The sequence below is a fragment of the Carassius carassius genome, chromosome 25 (genome assembly GCF_963082965.1).
Source record: "Carassius carassius chromosome 25, fCarCar2.1, whole genome shotgun sequence".
NCBI classification, from domain to species: domain Eukaryota; kingdom Metazoa; phylum Chordata; class Actinopteri; order Cypriniformes; family Cyprinidae; genus Carassius; species Carassius carassius.
The window spans coordinates 30,253,448-30,263,163 of record NC_081779.1 but is presented as its reverse complement, the minus strand read 5'-3'; the positions used below and the strand labels follow the sequence as shown (position 1 = coordinate 30,263,163).

Sequence of the window (9,716 nt, the reverse complement as noted above, 5' to 3'; positions counted from 1 at the left end):
AGCACCTGGTATTCCCAGGCGGTCTCTCATCCAAGTACTAACCAGACCTAAACCTGCTAAGATTCAGAGATCGGGCATTGACTCTTTTTTTTTTTTTTTTTTTTTTTTGCAAGATTATTATATACTTACTGAAAATTTTCCAAAAAGCTTAAAGCACCTTGCTATTCCAAGGCGGTCTCCCATCCAAGTACTAACCAGGCCCAAACCAGCTAATATTCAGAGATCGGGCAATGACACTATTTTTTTTTGGCAAGATTATTATATAATTACTGAAAAATTTCCAAAAAGCTTAAAGCACCTGGTATTCCCAGGCGGTCTCTCATCCAAGTACTAACCAGACCTAAACCTGCTAAGATTCAGAGATTGGGCATTGAGTCTTTTTTTTTTTTTTTGCAAGATTATTATATACTTAGTGAAAAATTTCCAAAAAGCTTAAAGCACCTTGCTATTCCAAGGCGGTCTCCCATCCAAGTACTAACCAGGCCCAAACCTGCTAATATTCAGAGATCGGGCAATGACACTATTTTTTTTTTTTGGCAAGATTATTATATAATTACTGAAAAATTTCCAAAAAGCTTAAAGCACCTTGCTATTCCAAGGCGGTCTCCCATCCAAGTACTAACCAGGCCCAAACCTGCTAATATTCAGAGATCGGGCAATGACACTATTTTTTTTTTTTGGCAAGATTATTATATAATTACTGAAAAATTTCCAAAAAGCTTAAAGCACCTGGTATTCCCAGGCGGTCTCTCATCCAAGTACTAACCAGACCTAAACCTGCTAAGATTCAGAGATCGGGCATTAACAATTTTTTTTTTTTTGCATAATTGTTATATACTTAGTGAAAAATTTCCAAAAAGCTTACAGCACCTGGTACTCCCAGGCGGTCTCCCATCCAAGTACTAACCATGCCCAAGCCTGCTTAGCTTCCGAGATCAGACGAGATCGGGCATAGCCAGGTTGGTATGGCCGTAAGCGAAGGTTGCTGCAAAGAGAGGGCTTTTTAAAGATCAGCCATTCTAATCGCCAGTACATTGTAAAAGTAGGGAAGAAAACCCAAAAGCTTACAGCACCTAGTATTCCCAGGCGGTCTCCCATCCAAGTACTAACCAGGCCCAAACCTGCTTAGCTTCCGAGATCAGACGAGATCGGGCATAGCCAGGTTGGTATGGCCGTAAGCGAAGGTTGCTGCAAAGAGAGGGCTATTTAAAGATCAGTAATTCTAATGGCCAGTACATTATATAAGTAGGAAAGAAAACCCAAAAGCTTAAAGCACCTGGTATTCCCAGGCGGTCTCTCATCTAAGTACTAACCAGACCTAAACCTGCTAAGATTCAGAGATCGGCATTGACAATTTTTTCTTTTTTTTTTTTTGCAAGATTATTATATACTTAGTGAAAAATTTCCAAAAAGCTTAAAGCACCTGGTATTCCCAGGCGGTCTCTCATCCAAGTACTAACCAGACCTAAACCTGCTAAGATTCAGAGATCGGGCATTGACTCTTTTTTTTTTTTTTTTTTTTTTGCAAGATTATTATATACTTACTGAAAATTTTCCAAAAAGCTTAAAGCACCTTGCTATTCCAAGGCGGTCTCCCATCCAAGTACTAACCAGGCCCAAACCAGCTAATATTCAGAGATCGGGCAATGACACTATTTTTTTTTTTTTGGCAAGATTATTATATAATTACTGAAAAAATTCCAAAAAGCTTAAAGCACCTGGTATTCCCAGGCGGTCTCCCATCCATGCACTAACCAGGCCCAAACCTGCTAATATACAGAGATCGGGCATTGACTCTATTTTTTTTATTTTTTTGCAAAATTATTAAATACTTAGTGAAAAATTTCCAAAAAGCTTAAAGCACCTTGCTATTCCAAGGCGGTCTCCCATCCAAGTACTAACCAGGCCCAAACCTGCTAATATTCAGAGATTGGGCAATGACACAATTTTTTTTTTTGGCAAGATTATTATATAATTACTGAAAAATTTCCAAAAAGCTTAAAGCACCTGGTATTCCAAGGCGGTCTCCCATCCAAGCACTAACCAGGCCCAAACCTGCTAATATTCAGAGATCGGGCATTGACTCTATTTTTTTTATTTTTTTGCAAAATTATTAAATACTTAGTGAAAAATTTCCAAAAAGCTTACAGCACCTGGTACTCCCAGGCGGTCTCCCATCCACGTACTAACCAGGCCCAAGCCTGCTTAGCTTCCGAGATCAGACGAAATCAGGCATAGCCAGGTTGGTATGGCCGTAAGCGAAGGTTGCTGCAAAGAGAGTGCTATTTAAAGATCAGCCATTCTAATTGCCAGTACATCGTATAAGTAGGGAAGAAAACCCAAAAGCTTACAGCACCTAGTATTCCCAGGCGGTCTCCCATCCAAGAACTAACCAGGCCCAAACCTGCTTAGCTTCCAAGATCAGACGAGATCGGGCATAGCCAGGTTGGTATGGCCTTAAGCGAAGGTTGCTGCAAAGAGAGGGCTATTTAAAGATCAGTCATTCTAATGGCCAGTACATTATATAAGTAGGAAAGAAAACCCAAAAGCTTAAAGCACCTGGTATTCCCAGGCGGTCTCTCATCTAAGTACTAACCAGACCTAAACCTGCTAAGATTCAGAGATCGGGCATTGACAATTTTTTTTTTTTTTTTGCAAGATTATTATATTCTTAGTGAAAAATTTCCAAAAAGCTTAAAGCACCTGGTATTCCCAGGCGGTCTCTCTTCCAAGTACTAACCAGACCTAAACCTGCTAAGATTCATAGATCGGGCATTGAGTCTTTTTTTTTTTTGCAAGATTATTATATACTTACTGAAAAATTTCCAAAAAGCTTAAAGCACCTTGCTATTCCAAGGCGGTCTCCCATCCAAGTACTAACCAGGCCCAAACCTGCTAATATTCAGAGATTGGGGCATTGACTCTTTTTTTTTGCAAGATTATTATATACTATCATATTCAGAGATTGGGCATTGACTCTTTTTTTGCAAGATTATTATATACTTAGTGAAAAATTTCCAAAAAGCTTAAAGCACCTTGCTATTCCAAGGCGGTCTCCCATCCAAGTACTAACCAGGCCCAAACCAGCTAATATTCAGAGATCGGGCAATGACACTATTTTTTTTTTTTGGCAAGATTATTATATAATTACTGAAAAATTTCCAAAAAGCTTAAAGCACCTGGTATTCCCAGGCGGTCTCCCATCCAAGTACTAACCAGGCCCAAACCAGCTAATATTCAGAGATCGGGCAATGACACTATTTTTTTTTTGGCAAGATTATTATATAATTACTGAAAAATTTCCAAAAAGCTTAATGCACCTTGCTATTCCAAGGCGGTCTCCCATCCAAGTACTAACTAGGCCCAAACCTGCTAATATTCAGAGATCGGGCAATGACAATATTTTTTTTTTTCCAAGATTATTATATACTTAGTGAAAAATTTCCAAAAAGCTTAAAGCACCTGGTATTCCAAGGCGGTCTCCCATCCAAGCACTAACCAGACCTAAACCTGCTAAGATTCAGAGATCGGGCATTGAGTCTTTTTTTTTTTTTTTTTGCAAGATTATTATGTACTTAGTGAAAAATTTCCAAAAGGCTTACAGCACCTGGTACTCCCAGGCGGTCTCCCATCCAAGTACTAACCAGGCCCAAGCCTGCTTAGGTTCCGAGATCAGACGAGATCAGGCATAGCCAGGTCGCCATAAGCGAAGGTTGCTGCAAAGAGAGGGCTATTTAAAGATCAGCCATTCTAATCGCCAGTACATTGTATAAGTAGGGAAGAAAACCCAAAACCTTACAGCACCTAGTATTCCCAGGCGGTCTCCCATCCAAGTACTAACCAGACCCAAACCAGCTAATATTCAGAGATCGGGCAATGACACTATTTTTTTTTTTGTCAAGATTATTATATAATTACTGAAAAATTTCCAAAAAGCTTAAAGCACCTGGTATTCCCAGGCGGTCTCTCATCCAAGTACTAACCAGACCTAAACCTGCTAAGATTCAGAGATCGGGCATTGAGTCTTTTTTTTTTTTTTCAAGATTATTATATACTTAGTGAAAAATTTCCAAAAAGCTTAAAGCACCTTGCTATTCCAAGGCGGTCTCCCATCCAAGTACTAACCAGGCCCAAACCTGCTAATATTCAGAGATCGGGCAATGACACTATTTTTTTTTTTTTGGCAAGATTATTATATAATTACTGAAAAATTTCCAAAAAGCTTAAAGCGCCTGGTATTCCAAGGCGGTCTCCCATCCAAGCACTAACCAGACCTAAACCTGCTAAGATTCAGAGATCGGGCATTGACTCTTTTTTTTTTTTTTTTGCAAGATTATTATATACTTAGGGAAAAATTTCCAAAAAGCTTACAGCACCTGGTACTCCTAGGCGGTCTCCCATCCAAGTACTAACCAGGCCCAAACCTGCTTAGCTTCCGAGATAAGACGAGATCGGGCATAGCCAGGTTGGTATGGCCGTAAGCGAAGGTTGCTGCAAAGAGAGGGCTATTTAAAGATCAGTCATTCTAATGGCCAGTACATTATATAAGTAAGAAAGACCAGACCTAAACCTGCTAAGATTCAGAGATCGGGCATTGACAATTTTTATTTTTATTTTTTTGCAAGATTATTATATACTATTATATTCAGAGATTGGGAATTGACTCTTTTTTTTGCAAGATTATTATATACTTAGTGAAAAATTTCCAAAAAGCTTAAAGCACCTTGCGATTCCAAGGCGGTCTCCCATCCAAGTACTAACCAGGCCCAAACCTGCTAATATTCAGAGATTGGGCATTGACTCTTTTTTTTTTGCAAGATTATTATATACTATTATATACAGAGATTGGGCATTGACTCTTTTTTTTGCAAGATTATTATATACTTAGTGAAAAATTTCCAAAAAGTTTAAAGCACCTTGCTATTCCAAGGCAGTCTCCCATCCAAGTACTAACCAGGCCCAAACCTGCTAATATTCAGAGATCGGGCATTGACTCTTTTTTTTTTTTTTTTTTTGCAAGATTATTATATACTTAGTGAAAAATTTCCAAAAAGCTTAAAGCACCTTGCTATTCCAAGGCGGTCTCCCATCCAAGCACTAACCAGGCCCAAACCTGCTAATATTCAGAGATCGGGCAATGACACTATTTTATTTTTGGCAAGATTATTATATAATTACTGAAAGATTTCCAAAAAGCTTAAAGCACCTGGTATTCCCAGGCAGTCTCTCATCCAAGTACTAACCAGACCTAAACCTGCTAAGATTCAGAGATCGCGCATTGACTCTTTTTTTTTTTTTTTTTTGCAAGATTATTATATACTTAGTGAAATTTTTTTTAAAAAGCTTAAAGCACCTTGCTATTCCAAGGCGGTCTCCCATCCAAGTACTAACCAGGCCTAAACCTGCTAAGATTCAGAGATCGGGCATTGACAATTTTTTTTTTTTTTTTTTTTTGCAAGATTATTATATATTTACTGAAAAATTTCCAAAAAGCTTAAAGCACCTTGCTATTCCAAGGCGGTCTCCCATCCAAGTACTAACCAGGCCCAAACCTGCTAAGATTCAGAGATCGGGCATTGACAATTTTTTTTTTTTTTTTTTTGCAAGATTATTATATACTTATTGAAAAATTTCCAAAAAGCTTAAAGCACCTTGCTATTCCAAGGCGGTCTCCCATCCAAGAACTAACCAGGCCCAAACCTGCTAATATTCAGAGATTGGGCATTGACTCTTTTTTTTTGCAAGATTATTATATACTATTATATTCAGAGATTGGGCATTGACTCTTTTTTTGCAAGATTATTATATACTTAGTGAAAAATTTCCAAAAAGCTTAAAGCACCTTGCGATTCCAAGGCGGTCTCCCATCCAAGTACTAACCAGTCCCAAACCTGCTAATATTCAGAGATTGGGCATTGACTCTTTTTTTTTTGCAAGATTATTATATACTATTATATTCAGAGATTGGGCATTGACTCTTTTTTTTTTGCAAGATTATTATATACTTAGTGAAAAATTTCCAAAAAGCTTAAAGCACCTTGCTATTCCAAGGCGGTCTCCCATCCAAGCACTAACCAGGCCCAAACCTGCTAATATTCAGAGATCGGGCAATGACACTATTTTTTTTTTGGCAAGATTATTATATAATTGCTGAAAAATTTCCAAAAAGCTTAAAGCACCTGGTATTCCCAGGCGGTCTCTCATCCAAGTACTAACCAGACCTAAACCTGCTAAGATTCAGAGATCGTGCATTGACTCTTTTTTTTTTTTTTTTTGGCAAGATTATTATATACTTAGTGAAAAATTTTCAGAAAGCTTAAAGCACCTTGCTATTCCAAGGCGGTCTCCCATCCAAGTACTAACCAAGCCCAAACCTGCTAATATTCAGAGATTGGGCATTGACTCTTTTTTTTTGCAAGATTATTATATACTATTATATTCAGAGATTGGGCATTGACTCTTTTTTTGCAAGATTATTATATACTTATTGAAAAATTTCCAAAAAGCTTAAAGCACCTTGCTATTCCAAAGCGGTCTCCCATCCAAGTACTAACCAGGCCCAAACCTGCTAATATTCAGAGATTGGGCATTGACTTTTTTTTTTTGCAAGATTATTATATACTTAGTGAAAAATTTCCAAAAAGCTTAAAGCACCTTGCTATTCCAAGGCGGTCTCCCATCCAAGTACTAACCAGGCCCAAACCTGCTAATATTCAGAGATCGGGCAATGACACTATTTTTTTTTTTTTTGGCAAGATTATTATATAATTACTGAAAAATTTCCAAAAAGCTTAAAGCACCTGGTATTCCCAGGTGGTCTCTCATCCAAGTACTAACCAGTCCTAAACCTGCTAAGATTCAGAGATCGGGCATTGACTCTTTTTTTTTTTTTTTTGCAAGATTATTATATACTTAGTGAAAAATTTCCAAAAAGCTTAAAGCACCTTGCTATTCCAAGGCGGTCTCCCATCCAAGTACTAACCAGGCCCAAAGCTGCTAATATTCAGAGATCGGGCAATGACACTATTTTTTTTTTTTGGCAAGATTATTATAGAATTACTGAAAAATTTCCAAAAAGCTTAAAGCACCTGGTATTCCAAGGCGGTCTCCCATCCAAGTACTAACCAGGCCCAAACCTGCTAAGATTCAGAGATCGGGCATTGACAATTTTATTTATTTTTTTTGCAAGATTATTATATACTTAGTGAAAAATTTCCAAAAAGCTTAAAGCACCTGGTATTCCCAGGCAGTCTCCCATCCAAGTACTAACCAGGCCCAAACCTGCTAATATTCAGAGATCGGGCATTGACACTATTTTTTTTTTTGGCAAGATTATTATATAATTACTGAAAAATTTCCAAAAAGCTTAAAAGCACCTGGTATTCCCAGGCGGTCTCTGATCCAAGTACTAACCAGACCTACACCTGCTAAGATTCAGAGATCGGGCATTGACTCAATTTTTTTTATTTATTATTTTTTGGCAAAATTATTATATACTTAGTGAAAAATTTCCAAAAAGCTTACAGCACCTAGTATTCCCAGGCGGTCTCCCATCCAAGTACTAAACAGGCCCAAACCTGCTTAGCTTCCGAGATCAGACGAGATTGGGCAGTTTTTTTTTTATTTTTTTAAAAAATATTTCAGTACAAAAAAAATACATAAAATATTTCACATTTAAATCATTCTTGTTATAGAAACCTTTCTTTCATAAAATAAATGCAGACATTCATTCAAGGTTACATTAAAGTTTCTAAGCAAACATAATCCTTTTCACCTGAAAGAAAAAAAAAACCTACAAATTTATTTCTAGTCCATTCAGTGTTTTCAAAACATAAGGATTATTATTTAGAATTAGTTTATCAAATAGGGGATAAGCGACCCAGACCCATTTTCATCCGGCTACTCAAGTACCAGGACCGGTATAAAATCCTCCGAATGGCTGTCAAGACATCCAGAGAAAAAGGTGGACCGATCACTTTCAAGGGAGAGGCAGTAATGTTTTTCCCAGATCTGAGTGCAAACCTGGTGAGGAGAAGAAAAGAATACAATCATGTTAAGAAGGAACTGCACGCAAAGAAGCTTCAATTTAGCCTCCTCCACCCAGCGACCTTGAGAGTCATCCTACCTAATGGAGTAAAAAAGTTCTTCAAATCACCAGAGGCAGCGGCATCCTTTCTCCGAGACTTCCCAGGAGCTGATTAATCCCGCGTCTCACAGGTGATTACAGGTGCAGCACCATAAACTCCTCTGATTCTAAGGAGGAGCGATTCCTGTAGATCCACGAACTATCCAGTGACTATTATGTAAGTGCAACGATATCCCCGCCACATCTTTTTTTTTTTTATTGGACATTAAGCAAACTTATCCTATTGGTATGGGGTTGCACTTGAACTTTGAACTTTGAACTTTCATTTACCTCTGGTTAGAGCGGGTGTTACAATGTTTACACTTGAGTTTGTTTATATACCGAGTGATTACAAACTTAAATACAAGAGAGCTCCGGGGACAATAAGGTATTAGTCGGGTATGATAGTTTTAGGGAGCATTCAACGGAGGTCCCGATTGGTGTTTTTGGATGGTGCCGAGTGTTCAGGGGGTCGGTGCCTGGGGGAACGGGGAGGTTTTGTTTTTGTTTGTTTTTTTTCTGTTGGTTTCCATAGAGGCATTTTCTTTATGCTTATTGTTGAGAGGCTACTAGGCAGGTTACTGCCAATTATTTAAACTTTTTACATGAATAAGGTGGTGAAATTTGTTAGTTTTAATGTCAATGGTCTTAACGGACCCGTTAAAAGGAAGAGGGTGTTAACATATTTAAAAAAAGATTCAAACAGATATAGCCTTTGTCCAGGAGACTATTCTGACTGCGCAGGAACATAATAAATTAAAAAGAGGATGGATTGGTCAAGTCTTCTCTTCATCTTTCAGCTCTAAAGCCAGAGGAGTTGCTATTCTTATCAACAAAAACATTCCCATCACTGTTCAGGAAATAATAAGTGACCCATTAGGCCGCTATGTCTTAATAAACTGTCTAATTTATTCTGAACAATTGACCTTACTAAACCTTTACGCCCCTAATTATGATGATACTTCCTTTATTCAAGACATTTTTCTTAAAGTATCGGGGGGTCGTGAACATATTCTTATGGGGGGAGATTTTAATTTCTGTTTAGACCCGATTTTGGACAAATCAGCAACCTCCACTGCAAAGTCTAAAACAGCCTCAACTACTCTATCATTTATGAAAGATTTAAATTTAACAGATGTTTGGAGGCAGATACATCCCCAGACCATACACTATTCTTTTTATTCAAATCGTCATAATTCACATACCAGAATTGATCTTTTCTTACTGTCAGCACATGTGGCTTACAGAGCATTAGAGTCTGATTATTTGCCAAGGATACTTTCTGATCATTCCCCACTCACTCTATCTATAGTAATGCCTGAGAAAATGGCCAGCATGTACAGGTGGCGTTTGAATCCAACCCTCCTGAAAAAAAGTGACTTCTGTAAATTTGTCAGGGATCAAATTAAACTATTCTGTGAAACAAACTGTCCTTCCTCCCCTAATAGTTTCATACTATGGGATACATTAAAAGCTTATTTAAGAGGACAAATAATCTTGTATACAAAAGGGCTTAAAAAATCATATGTAGCAGAAGTGGAAGAATTAGAAAAAGAAATTCTTGGGCTGGAAAAAGACTTAGAGATAAGCA

The 9,716-nt window shown here is 37.7% G+C and overlaps 1 long non-coding RNA gene, 5 other non-coding genes and 1 pseudogene across 6 annotated transcripts in view; all 7 read right to left on the bottom strand.

Annotated features, from left to right (window-relative positions):
• LOC132104553 (uncharacterized) overlaps nt 1-5,328 on the bottom strand; it is a 343,753-nt gene extending 338,425 nt beyond the window's left edge. The window contains exon 1 of the long non-coding RNA XR_009423543.1: nt 5,145-5,328. This is a non-coding gene — a long non-coding RNA (uncharacterized LOC132104553). The remainder of the gene's footprint in view (nt 1-5,144) is intronic.
• LOC132105063 (5S ribosomal RNA) lies at nt 859-977 on the bottom strand. The gene has a single exon (XR_009423775.1). It is a non-coding gene; the product is annotated as a 5S ribosomal RNA (ribosomal RNA).
• Nucleotides 1,062-1,180, bottom strand: LOC132104929 (5S ribosomal RNA). The gene has a single exon (XR_009423646.1). It is a non-coding gene; the product is annotated as a 5S ribosomal RNA (ribosomal RNA).
• Nucleotides 2,142-2,260, bottom strand: LOC132105214 (5S ribosomal RNA). The gene has a single exon (XR_009423917.1). It is a non-coding gene; the product is annotated as a 5S ribosomal RNA (ribosomal RNA).
• Nucleotides 2,345-2,463, bottom strand: LOC132105226 (5S ribosomal RNA). The gene has a single exon (XR_009423928.1). It is a non-coding gene; the product is annotated as a 5S ribosomal RNA (ribosomal RNA).
• Nucleotides 3,596-3,708, bottom strand: LOC132105330 (5S ribosomal RNA; annotated as a pseudogene).
• LOC132105120 (5S ribosomal RNA) lies at nt 4,365-4,483 on the bottom strand. Its single transcript, XR_009423829.1, has one exon. It is a non-coding gene; the product is annotated as a 5S ribosomal RNA (ribosomal RNA).
• Nucleotides 5,329-9,716: the final 4,388 nt, after the last annotated feature.